This window comes from Dromiciops gliroides, chromosome 3, assembly GCF_019393635.1.
Source record: "Dromiciops gliroides isolate mDroGli1 chromosome 3, mDroGli1.pri, whole genome shotgun sequence".
Taxonomy (NCBI): domain Eukaryota; kingdom Metazoa; phylum Chordata; class Mammalia; order Microbiotheria; family Microbiotheriidae; genus Dromiciops; species Dromiciops gliroides.
This window is the reverse complement of record NC_057863.1, coordinates 159,492,808-159,506,914: the sequence shown is the minus strand read 5'-3', so window position 1 is coordinate 159,506,914 and position 14,107 is coordinate 159,492,808. Positions and strand designations below refer to the sequence as shown.

The window sequence follows — 14,107 nt, the reverse complement described above, 5'->3', positions numbered from 1 at the left end:
CTCCTGGCCAGACCTCCATCCCCTGCATCCACACACTTTTCTGTCTCACTATACAGACCCCTTCAATGTTCCAATGAGAATTTGGTGTGAGGTCACTTCTTAGATATGTGTGGAGGAGTTTGTTTCCTTCCTTCCTTCCTTCCGGTAGGAAGCTGGACTGCGCCACCTCCCGAAAGTCCTCCACACTAGATTCACCTCTTCACACTATGCTTTTAAAAAGCAAATTTCATTAGTAACTTTTTGTCTATAGAAAACTGTACGGTGAAGACAACAGAAAGTTCTAATAATATAAACACAAGAAAAAATATCATCAGTTAAACTGTTTGAGAGGTGACACAAAATTAGTTTCCTGGTTTTGTCACCTAGTCATTAACCATTTATTAATCACTTACTATGCGTGAGGAACTGTGATAAGCACTGAGAATGGAAAGAAAGGCAAAATGCAGTCCCTATCAGTAGCTCACAAGATAATAAAAGAGACAATAAGGAAGAAATTACGTACAATCAATTTCTATACAGGATAAATAGGAAATAATCAATAGAATTAAGAGGACTTGAGAACAGCTACCTGTAAAAGATGGAATTTTGAGCTGGGCCATTAGGGAAGCCAGGGAACTGAAATGAGATGAGAGAGCATTCCATATACGAGGAATAGCCAATGAAAATACCAAGAGCCAGGAGATGGAACATAATGTTCATGGAACAGCAAAAAGGCAAGTAACACTGGGTGAAAAAGTCTGGAGCTCAGGCATAAGACTTAAGAATAAGGTAAAGCTAGGAAGGTTAAGGCTATGAAGGGTTGGAAATGCTAAAAAGAAGATATATTTGATCCAAGGGGTCAAAGACAGCCGCTTCAATTTATTAAAAAGAAGGATAACATGGTCAGATTTGCCCTTCTGGAAAGTCACTTTGATAGCTGAATGGAAGATGAAATGCAATGGGGAGAGACATGTAGCAGGCAGACCAACAAACAGGCTACTGCAGCAGTCCATATACAAAGAGATGAGAGCCTGTACCAGGGTGGTGGCAGTATCAGAAGAGAGAGAAGAAAATATATAAGAAATGTTACAAGAAAATATCCATTGGTTTTGGCAATGGATTAGATATTGGGGGTGAAAAAGAGTGAGAAGTCAAGGAATGATAGCTAGTTTTTGAGTCTGGGGGACAGGGAAAATTATAAAACAAGAATGTGGTGCAGAAAAAATGATGTTACTTTCTTTCTCAAAGGGTAAAAGACCAGACTGGATGTGATAAAATGGAAACCTCTCACCTCAATTCAATGGTAAAAAACGAGGCATGATGGAATGGCAATTCTCCATTTCCCACACAAGGCTGGAAATGAGGCAGGAGATTTGAGATTACACTAGTAAGGTCCTCTCTTCTCTCATGAAGTTGAAGGTCAACAACTTGTGGAAACCAGGCAGAACATGGCAGTGCAATAATAAGGCATCCTTGTCTGTTCTTCCCTCTGAAGGCTTGACAAACTATCAATATCTAACTTTGGTTCTTAGCAAGCTATAGCAAAAACTAGATGCTATTTACATTTGTTAGTGGAATAAACATAAACGTTCAGAAGTTGGAAAAACTGACATTTCAATAGAGAAAGCTTGGAAAAGAAACAACAAAGAAAATTATAACTCTCCCAGATCAAACTGAAACACTAATTAGGGACAATATGGAACTAGGAAGATAGAGAATTTGGTTGTGTCTTAAGTATTATAATTTAAGGTTAGTAAAAGAATTGGAAAAAGCAACTATTAGAGAAACTCCAGAATCATTTAATGTCCATCTGGAAGAAATCATTGAAATATCTACCATTACATCATGGTCAGTGATTATTTTCTTCCTTCAATTCAAAGAGTCTTTCCATTGAACTAGTACCATTGTTTTCAACAAAAGCAACAAATGATTTATGTTCTGCTAACTAATAAATGTTTGTTATTGACATCTTAAGTTATAAGAAAGAAAACAACAAAGAAATGTAATTATAAATAAGAAGAGAATGATAAAGAACTAAGGAATTTGTTGTCCCTTCCTAAAAATCTTACTGCAATACTTTCTTAAGTGATAATTAAGAAAAAGTAAAAGGGACAGCTAGGTGGTGTAGTAGATAGAGCACCAGCCTTGGATTCAGGAGGACCTGAGTTCAAATCTGGCCTCAGACACTTGACATTAGCTGTGTGACCATGAGCAAGTCACTTAACCCCAACTGTCTTACCAAAAAAAAAAAAAAAAAAAGAAAAAGAAAAGGTAAAAAAACAGCAGTCAGAAGGGACCAAAAACATATAAGAAGTTAATATAGAAGGAAATAAAGTATCAATAGCAACCAGAGATTCTTCCACAATAGCCACAAAAACACAATTGATTGATACTTGACAAATATAAAAAAGATGCTGCTTACTGATTTCAAAAAGACGTTGGGGGGCAGCTAGGTGGTGCATTGGATAGAGCACCGGCCCTGGAGTCAGGAGTACCTGAGTTCAAATCCGGCCTCAGACACTTAACATTACTAGCTGTATGACCCTGAGCAAGTCACTTAACCCCAATTGCCTCACTAAAAAAAAAAAAAAAAGATGTTGGACTTAGTTAAAAAATAAAATTGCTGTATAAAATACTCTCCCCAAAAAAGGTATCTCATGTACTTATGTTGACTTTATAACATGCGGTGAGGGCAACTAGATGGTACAGTAGATAAGAGTACTGCACCTAAAGTCAGGGAGATTCATCTTCCAGAGTTCAAATCTGGCCACTTACTAGCTGTGTGACACTGGACAAGTCACTTAATCCTAGTTGGCTCAATTCTTCATCCATAAAAAGAGCTGGAGAAGGAAATAGTAAACCACTCCAGTATCTTTGCCAAGAAAACCCCAAAGAGGGTCACAAAGAATCAGACACAACTAAAACAACAACATTCAGATGTAACCATAGATACAACTTTGTTCAATAATCTCAGTTGCCACATTGTTCACTTCAATTTCAATATGGCAAAAAGTGAATCTACCCTTTTCTGCTAAAAAAAAAAAAATGCCTTACTCCCAACTTCTATAGAAGGATTAATGATTCTTTCAGTTACCCAGGTCCTCAATTTCTGAGTAAACTTGGACTCTTCCTTCTCCTTGAAATCCATATCTAATCTCCCAGACTATTATATTATCATTATTTCCAACTTGGTCTGATTTCAGTCTTTGGAAAGTGCTCCCTCGTTCTGTCCCAGAAGCAGAGCCCAACTTTAACATAATGTTAAATATCAAAAACTAGCCTGGGAAAAATGAAAAAAGAACAACAACAACAAAAAAAGAAACCAACCACAGAAAGTTACTATGATGACATGGAAGAAAAGACACAAACCCAGAAGACAATAAAGTCAGAATAGTTTTAGCCATGCAAAGATTCAAAGAAAAATGTAAATTGGCTAAAGGCCCTAAAATAATACCTAGAAAAGTTTGAAAAGGATTTTAAAAATCAAATGAGAGAGGTAGAGGAAAAATTGGGAGAAGAAATTATAGTGATATAATAAAATTATGAAAAGAAAACAACAGCTTGGTAAAGGAGACACAAAAGAATATTGAGAAAAAATAATATCTTGTGAGAAAATAATTATGAATAATGGATTTTGGGGGGGACCCAGTTTTAGTTCCTGTGTCATATTGGGCTTTCTGCCCCGCCCCCCCCCACTGGAAAATTTAGTTCAGGAAATTTAGCTAATCTCTTTCAGAGCCAGTGAAGTAAGGGGATTAAAACCACACCTATCTGAATTTACCCTTGCCCCTCAGAGTCCATCTCCCATTAATGAGTCCATCAATGGAATTGAATGACACTGACCAATTAGCTTTGATCAGTATGTAAGGAGCCACTTCTATCAGAAGGAAGAACAATGGACCTCAGAAGGCTTGCTCTCTCTGTTTCCTGGGTCTCTCTTGAACTCATCAAGTGCCCCCTCCTCTCCCTCTTGGCTCAATATGCTGGGTATGTAATTGTTTAGGCCTGTAAGCCTGTGACTAGTGAAGAAGTTAGGGAAATGCTACCTGGTCAATTGTTTACTAATATTTAATATACATAAAGAATAAATGCTTATTACCTAAACTGGTGTAACAGCCATTAATTTAAATATAAGTCGCAATATTTTAGAAAAACCCAGTCTGGCTCTCAATGATTTAGCTAAACCCAGGCCAGTTCCCCAATATTTTAAATAACTCAATCTTAAAAAAAAAAGAACTAACCAAATAGTAAAAGAAGCATGTGAATGTGGTGTCAAATTCACCCATAAAACAGAAGTGAATAGCAGAGTATATTAAAAACCAAATTCCAACAATATATTGTTTAAAAGAAACACAACCGAGCAGCTAGGTGGCACACTGGCACCAGCCCTGAAGTCAGGAGTACCTGAGTTCAAATCCGGCCTCGGACACCTGACACTTACTAGCTGTGTGACCCTGGGCAAGTCACTTAACCCTCATTGCCCCACCCCCCCAAATATAAATATATAATGATGTGAGAAAATAATTATTAATAATCAATTTCTTGGGGGATCCAGGGATCAGTCCATTCTCCCAACCACTCCAGAAAGCCCAGTGTTCTTAAGAGTTTGTCATGAAATCTCATCTGAGACAAACCCAAGAGAACTAAAGAAATGAAGACAGATCCTTTGTCTAGATTGATGAAGAAATGATGGGATTAAACAGCACCTAGAAAGAAAATTATTTTGCCCTGAGTGGGTAGAGCTTCCTTTCCCTACCAAAATTTGAGTGACCTGATGTCATGCCTGGAGTTCATTTTTTTTTTAGGTTTTTTTTTTTTTTTTTTAGTGAGGCAATTGGGGTTAAGTGACTTGCCCAGGGTCACACAGCTAGTAAGTGTTAAGTGTCTGAGGCCGGATTTGAACCCAGGTACTCCTGACTCCAGGGCCGGTGCTCTATCCACTGTGCCACCTAGCTGCCCCTTGGAGTTCATTTTAATACAGACCACCTCCAATCATGCCAACCTATAGATGGGAGGGATGTGAACTAATTAGCTTTGATTAATGTATAATGACCCGCTTCTATAAAAAAAAAAAGGGGGTGGGAACCCTTGGAAAATGCCATGTAGAGCTTTTGGGGGGCTTTTCTCATGCTTGCACTAAGTGGCATGCTGAAGTTCTCTTTCTGCTTCCACTAGCATGTGGCCTGAGACCATGAGAAGCTAGGGAGATACATGATCAATCCCTTACTAGTATAGATAAATTAACATAGGCTTATCAAAAACTTGTGTCTATAGTAATTATTTTCTATGTCACAATGGTCAACTGTGAATGACTTAGATATTCTCAGCAATACAATGACCCAAGACAATTCCAAAGAACTCATAATGAAAAATCTCCAAAGAAAGAACTTGTGATGATTAAAATAATGAGACATGGTATCTGAGTAATTTAATCATTTTCTTAATAAGGCTGACAGGTTACTAATAAAACAAGGTCTATGGCCATCTCAGACCAAAGACCCCTAATGTTGGTGGGGTCTCAGTTTATGTACCCTTCTAACTGTAGGAAGTCCATCACATAGCAAACAAATCCAATTGGTTAACGACAATCAAATCTAATTGTTTGACAGGAATGGATGTGGGTTATACTAAAATGAAGTCCAAGGATGATATCAGAGAAAGAAATGTAAGACCCCCTACTCAAGCTGGTCAAGACAAAATCCTTACATTTGGTGTAGCTTAATCTCATCAGTAAAGTCCTCCAGCTTATCTAGAGAAAAGAACCTGTGTCCATTTAAGGTTCCTTTTGTTAGCTTTGGTTTGGGTTGGGTTTGATCTAGATGAAATTTGATGAAATCTCTCAAGGAGGCCTTGTCTTTGGGTGGAGGGAAGAGAGGATTAAATGGGGGGGGACCTCTGGTTCCCCCGAGATATTTATTATTAATAATTATTTCTCACAAATTGATGGAATCTGAATGCAGATTAAAGCATACTTTTAAGTTTTTCTTTTGTTTTCTTGGGGTTTTTTCTTTTGCAACATGGCTAATATGGAAATATGTTTTGCATAACTGCATATGTATAACCTGTATCAAATTGCTTGCCTTCTCAAGGAGGATAAATGGGTGGGACAAAGAGAAAGAATGTGGAACTCAAATTTTTTTTAAAAGAATGTTTCAAGTTGTTTTTACATATAATTGGAAAAAATAAAACATGCATAAAAATTCAAAAGAAAGAAAGAAAGAAAAAGTATTTGCTCTGGTAAAGTCAAAGGGAAGGGCAAGTAAAGGCAGAGTGGGAAAGGAAAAGGATGGGAAGGGAAAAGCACACTGTGCTGACTGGATCCACTACAAATTTATGTTACCTAATCTCACTTGCTCCCTCACAGCAGGAATGTAATCCTCTTACACCTCACTAATCAACTCACTTATCCAACTAAACACAGCACCTCTTGCAAACCTTTTTATTTCTCCTCAGACCTTTCATAGTTCCTTCTCCCCTCATCCTCTTGTCTGAGAATGATACTTCATGTCTCACTGAAAAAAAAAAATTAGGTGATTCCCTGAGCTCTCTTCTCAACCTCTACTCAACTAATATAAATCAGACACAGTCCTACATTATCTCTCTTTTTTAAAATCATAAAAGTATTTTATTATTTTCCAGTTACATGTAAAGATAGTTGTTGTTGTTTTGTGGGGTTTTTTGGTGAGGCAATTTGGGTTAAGTGACTTGCCCAGGGTCACACAGCTAGTAAGTGTTAAGTATCTGAGGCCACATTTGAACTCAGGTACTGCTGACTCCAGGGCCGGTGCTTTATCCACTGCACCACCTAGCCACCCCTAAAGATAGTTTTTAACATTTGTTTTCATAAGATTTTTAGTTGTAAATTTTTCTTCCTCCCTCCCTTCCCTGCCCCCTTCCCCAAGAAAGCAAGCAATCTGATATAGGCTATATATGTACAATCACATTAAATACATTTCTGCATTAGTCATGTTGTGAAAGAAGAATCAGAATACAAGGGAAAACCTCAAAAAAGAAAAAAGAACCAAAAAGTAGAAACAGTATGGTTCAATCTTCATTCAGAATCCGCAGTTCTTTTTTCTGGATGTGGAGAACATTTTCCATCGAGAGTTCCTTGGAATTGTCTTGGGTCATCGCACTGCTGAGAAGAGCCAAGTCTATCACTGTTGATCATCACACAATGTTGCTGTTACCGTGTACAATGTTCTCCTGGTTCTGTTCACTTCACTCAGCATCAGTCCACTTAAGTCTTTCCAGGTTTTTCTGAAATCTGCCTGCTCATCATTTCTTACAACACAGTAGTATTCCATTACATTCATATACCACAACTTGTTCAGCCATTCCCCAACTGATGGTCATTCCCTCAATTTCCAATTCTTTGCCACCACAAAGAGAGCTGCTATAAATATTTTTGTACATGTGGGTCCTTTTCCCTTTTCTATGATCTTTTTGGGACACAGACCTAGTCCCACTATCTCTTCTTACACCACCATCTCACAAGAAGAGTTCTCCTTCTCCTTGCTAACGCATATACTTCTATATGCACAAATAGACCCATTCCTTCCTAATTCCCCCAGGAGATTATCTTCTCTGTCACCCCAACTCTCAATAATCTTTAGCCTTGTCTTCTAGACTGGATGCTTCCTTCATACCTACAAAAATGCATATATACCTTCCCACATCTTCAAAAAAAATCTCACTTGATCCCTCAAGCCCTACTAGATATTATGCTGTATCCGTCCTCCTTTTCTGGGAGAAATTTCTTAAGAAAGTCCGACTGGATTCAGAGCTCATTTTTCAATTGAAACTATTCTCTCAGAAAGCACCAAATATCCTTTAGAGGCCAAATCTAAAGGTCTTTTCTGAAACCCCACCCTCTTTGACATGTATGTTGACTTTAGCGCTGTTGACCACCCTTACTTCCTGGAGGGTCACTCCTTCCTAGGTATTCATGACCCTGCTCTCTCCCATTTCTATTTTTCATGTCTGATCACTCTCAGTCTCCTTTACAAGATCTTCATCTAGGCCATATCCATGAATTGTAAATTTAACCCAAGACTTTATCATGGGCCCTCTTTTTTCTTCTGCTAAACCATCTCAGTAAATGATCTCAGCTCCTATGGATTCAGTTCTTATCTCTATGGAAAAGATTCTAATATCTATTTTATCAACCCTAACATCTCTCCAATTCCCCATCCTTAACTGGGTATGCCACAGACATTTTTTTTTTTTTAATTTAATACTAGTGTCACTTTCCAGTGCTTCCCATTCCCCAAACACATGGTCTTTTAAAATTTTTTTAATGGGGTAATGGGGGTTAAGTGACTTGCCCAGGGTCACACAGCTAGTAAGTGCCTAAGTCTCTGAGGCCGGATTTGAACTCTGGTACTCCTGAATCCAGGGCCAGCGCTTTATCCACTGCACCACCTAGCTGCCCTCACAGACATCTTTTGTTATTAAATATGACTTCTCTCCATCCCAACTTTCTCTACCATTCCTCACTGGAAAGCCAAACCAAACTAAAATAACACAAAAAATGGGTATTTAAACACATATCGGGGCAGCTAGGTGGGACAGTGGAGAAAGCATTGGCCCTGGATTCAGGAGGACCTGAGTTCAAATCCAGCCTCAGATACTTGACACTTACTAGCTGTGTGACCCTGGGCAAGTCACTTAACCCCAATTGCCTCACCAAAAAAAAAAACCCAAACAAAACAAACAAACACATATCAAATCAAGCAAAACAAAATCCTGCACTGGTCAAGCCCTTTTAAAATATTTCTCAATTTGTACTCTGAGTCTACCATATCTCTAACAAGAGGTAGGAAACATGTTTCAACATGAGTTTTCTGGAGTCCTGCTTGGTCATGGATCAAGAATTACTAACTTTTTAAAAGCTGTTTATCTTTAAAATACTGGGTTTTCTGTATATATTTTTCTCTTAGTTGAATCTTGTAAAAAAAAAAATGGGTGGGGCAGTTGCATTTATTCACATACAAAGTGATTTTTGTTCATCTTTTCATTAATATGATGAAGTGTGTTTATATTTTTCCTAATATCAAACCAGCCTTGCATTCCTGGTAAAAATTCAACCTGGTGAATTATAATCTTTGTGGTTTATTGCTATAGCCTGCTTGCTAATATTTTATTTAAAATTTTTTCATTGATATTCATTAACATTATTGACCTAAGATTTCATTCTCTGTCTTGACTTTCTGGTCTAAGTATGTTAGAAAGCATGTTAAGGATGTTAGAAAACCTCTCTGTAGCAAAAGCATGCCTACAGCATGACAGACACTAAACACTTATCTGGAGTCAGTAAAAATGGTGGCACTCTTCTCTTTGGCTATGTTACAGGCTTGTGTGAGAGCCACAAGTTCAGCAGCTTGCCCACTAAAATGGGAAAGCAGAGAAGCTGCCCAAATAGTATCATAATCAGAAACTACAGCAGCCCCAGTGTGACAGGTGCCTTCTTTCATAAAAGAGGATCCATCTGTATAAAGGACAATATCAGGCTCCTTTAAAGGTGTGTCCAAAAGATCATCATGGGGTTTCTCAGCTATATCAACTAAAGAGGTACAATCATGCAATGGCTCCCCCAATAGTGGTAAGTTAGGGAGCAGTGTTGCTGGGTTAAGGACTGTACAGAGTTTTAGAGTGATATTCTCATTACCTAACAGGGCTACTTCATACTTAGCCAGTCTTTGATCTGAAAAGGCTTGTGTTCTATAGCATAGTAAGAGGGCCTCCACCTCGTGAGGACATTGTATTGTCAGAGGATTACCTAGGACCAAATTCCTTGGTAGGATCCTTTTTTTCCCTACCTTTCTCAAAGAGATTTTCTCACATTGGAATTGTTCTTTAAACAACATTTTCCTGATAGGTACCATGGATAGAGAATTATTAGAAGTATAAAACACATATAAACCAAAGGGCAAAGCATATAAAATGTTAAGAGGAAGTTTAAAAAGTTACTGGGGGAAATAGATAGTAAAACTATAATTGTGAGAGTGACATTTTATTTACCTCTTTCAAAAATAAGCAAGAATAAGTTAAGGACCTAAATAGAATTTTAGACAAGTTATATATGATAGATTTCTGGAAATTACTGAATGCAAACAGGAAGAAGAATATATGTTTCTCATCTGTGCATGGCACCATTCCAATAACTACTCAAATATTAGTGCTTTTTTTTTTAAAGGCAATGGGGGTTAAGTGACTTGCCCAGGGTCACACAGCTAGTAAGTGTCAAGTGTCTGAGGCCGGATTTGAACTCAGGTACTCCTGAATCCAAGGCCGGTGCTTTAACCACTGTGCCATCTAGCTGCCCCCAAATATTTTTTGAAAAAACTTAAAAACAAATATAGGTAAACAAAAATAAATACATTGTTTAAAGAACACACTGTAATAAAATTGCATCCCATAAAGGACCAAGTAAGAAACTGAAAAGTTTATAAGAGACTAAATAACAATCAGTAAACAATTAGGGGCTATTATTTACTACTACAAAGAAAGCTGCCATGAGCTCCCCAAGAATAAATCAGAAAAATAAAAGAAAGATACATTAAAGATAATGAGAATAAGACAATATATCAAAATTTCTGGCATATAACCTAAGAAGTCCTTAAGGGAAATTTTCCAGCTCTAAACACTTTCGTTTAATAACAGAGGGAAAGAAAAACAGATCCGTGAAATGGACATGTTACCTTAAAAATTAAAACTAGAACAAAGAAATTAAAACCCTCCAATCAAGCTCAAAAATGAAATCTTGAAAATGAAAGGAGAAATTAACAAATTTGAAAGCAAAAACAATAATTTTATCAATAAGTAAAATGAAGAATGTTTTTCTTTCTTTAAAAAACCCAATAAAGTAAACAAACCATATATTAATTTGATAATTCAAAAATGGAAGATATATTCATAGTCAAGAAAGAAAAATATAAGAACCTAATTTTGCCTATTATATGCTAATAAAATAAGTTAAATTAAATGACTGCTTACAAAAATATAAATTACTTAACATAAAAGAACCAAAAAAAGAACACTTAAAGGACCTAAAAGAAAAGAAATAAACAAAAGATAAATGATTTCCTAAAGAAAAAAACTGAGAATAAGATAGGTTTACAAGTGAATTCTATCAACCATAAAAGAAAAAGTCTAATACTAAAAATTTTAAAAAGAAAAAAATTGGAAAAAAGGATCCTACTAAATTCTTTCTGTGGTACAAATGTGGTCCTGATACCTAAGACAAAGAATCAAAACAGAAATAAAACTATAGACTAATAAATCTAATGGACAGCAATTTAATTTTTTTTAATTATTAGGAAGACAACTATAACAATGAATTATATAATATATGCTATGAATAGGACAGATTTATTCAAGGTATGAAGAAATGTTAGGAACACTATGAACATGATTGATTATATTGATAACAAAGACAACAAAATTATATAATCCTATCTAGAAATATATAAAACTCTTTTGATAAGACATGATAACTATTCTTATTAAAAATACTGGAAAGGGTAGGAATAAAGTTTTACTTAAAATGCTTAGTATCTATCTAAAACCAAGATCCAGCATAATTTGTAAGGGGGATAAATTAGAAGCATTTTCACTAAGGTCAGGGGTAAAGGAAAAATGTCCATTATCATCATTATTATTCCACATAGTGAGAGAAATGCCAGCTATATCATTATGACAAGAAAAAGAAATTGAGGTAACAAGCATACAGAAAGAGAAAATAAAATTCTAACTTTATTCAGATGATTTGATGGTTTATTTAGAGAACTCCAGAGAGTTGATAAACTAACGGAAATTATTAACAATTTCAGCAGAGCTGTAGGATATGAAATAAACTGCACACAAATCATCAAAATCTCTGAATTGTTAGCCAACTTTTGTCTACATTCTAGATTTATTAATGATGAGAATTTCAATATTAGACTTCTGGCAAAGATGGCAATGTGAAAACTTCATGTGCAGAACACATGAAGAGCAATGAAAAATAACATCAAATATAGCAAAAGAAAAACAAATAGGAAAAATAAACTAAGGGGAATACCAGTGAGGGCAGGAGCAGGAGAAACAGGGATAAAGAGGAAGTAAAGAAAAGAAGACAGAGGAAAACATAAGTTTGAAGCCCTGATTATATACCAGTTTTGGGTGGGAATAAGGCACAGAAGAAAAAGGATTCCTCCTTCAACATTTTAAGTAACAACTCTTCCCACCCATCTAGCACTACAACATGTAGCAAGAACTGACCAGTTCAAGACCAAGACCAGCTCACAGAGGACAGTCAGATCCTGAGGAAGGAAATTGTTTGGGATCCCCGTCCTAGCCCAGAATTCTCATCATGACCTGCAGTAGAAGGCAAAATATGGAAACCACTATAGTTCCAACTCAGGCACCCCAAGTAGGACTGCAAAACAGAGCAAGGCATAGAGACTAGGATCCCGTGCTCAGCTACTGTTTCCAATACCAAGATGTCTCCTTTGGTATCACTGGACAGGACTTCTGGAATGAATACAACCAAGAAGCTATAAGTCAGATTTGTTGGCTACCCTAAACCAGACCAAGAACTTGGACTGTATGGATGGTTACAGAACTTTCCTCAAATCTTGAGTGCCAGTATGTTGGAAATGAGCCTCTCCATGCTTTGGCTTAGTCCTCAGAAATACTGCTCCTATTGGAGGTTCACTGGCACTACCTTTGAGAAACTAAAGTCACCACTGTACCATAAGGAGACAACAGGATAATATTTTGCTATATATTGAGTACAATGAACATAATTTTTACAAGTCTCAAAGTAATCGATATAAACAACCATCATCATACTGTTATATATAATACTATTAATATTCTACTATCATATATACATAAAATATTCATAGCCTTTTAAATTTCTTTTGTCACCTCTTGTGAGATCAATATGACAGTTCCCAGTTTTTTTTGCTATCATGTCAGGAGCCCTGTCTTATACCTTCTAACCTGTTGTGGAATAAAGAAAAATCAAGCCTTTTAAGTCAAGGTTCTAAATGAGGAGGTCTAAGGAAAGTTTTGGTTTTTTGTTTTGTTTTGTTTTTTGGTAAGGAATGGTTTTAAAGCAAAGACTCTACGACAATAATTTCAATTTTCAAGGAGGGACTTTTTCTGTTACTTTTGGATATGGGGTGAACTCCAAGTACCACATCCTTGTATTACATGATACATAAGGAAATTAATTATATTTAAAATTCATTATATAAAAAGTAAAACAGGCACATTCTGAAATGTTTTTAAAGATTTACATAATTTTGGTGAATATATTGGCCACCAAAAAGCAAAACACAAATAAAAATCCAATATTTTTAAAATAACTAGTAGAATATCAGGAAATCCTGAATATTCTCCTAAAATTCATCCCTGAAATTCCCGAGGACTAACAAAATTTCTGAATTAAATTCTGCTGTGTGTATTTGTTTGCTCATGGACGCATGCACATCTGTGAACATACATATATGCAGAACAATTTTGAAAACTGATTTTTAAAAAAGAGTAGAACTTACAAATCTAAATGTATGTTTTCCAACAAAATAGTTGTCTTAGAAAGCCACAATTATAGTGGACATGAAATGGAGCATTTGTGGCTCCGTCTTCAGAGATAGGCTACTGAAGACTACTGAAGAAAAGCAGTTTCATTACTTCATAATTGAATTTGCCGCTCCCCCCCCAAAAAAACAAGAGTGTTACCTCCTCACCTCTTTTTTTTGGTGAGGCAATTGGGGTTAAAGGACTTGCCCAAGGTCACATAGCTAGTAAGTGTTAAGTGTCTGAGGCCGGATTTGAACTCAGGTCCTCCTGACTTCAGGGCTGGTGCTCTATCCACTGCGCCACCTAGCTGCCCACCTCCTCACCTTTTTACCAGACTTGGTTCTGAATGACTGTCAGGTACTTCTGAAAGTCAAATTTAACCTGAGACTACTGCTACTAACTTGAAATTACTGCTAGTAATCTACTAGCAGTAATGAAGAAGTGGAAAAAAAAAGTTCAACAGGTTCTGAAGACAATTCCAAAAGAGGAATTCCAAAGAATATTCTGAGAAATAACAACACTTGGCATTAGTTGCATAGTTTAAAGATCTAAATCA

The 14,107-nt window shown here is 36.4% G+C and overlaps 1 protein-coding gene across 1 annotated transcript in view; it reads right to left on the bottom strand.

The window, feature by feature from the left end:
• PCCA (propionyl-CoA carboxylase subunit alpha) overlaps window positions 1–14,107 on the bottom strand; it is a 496,164-nt gene that overhangs the window by 276,347 nt on the left and 205,710 nt on the right.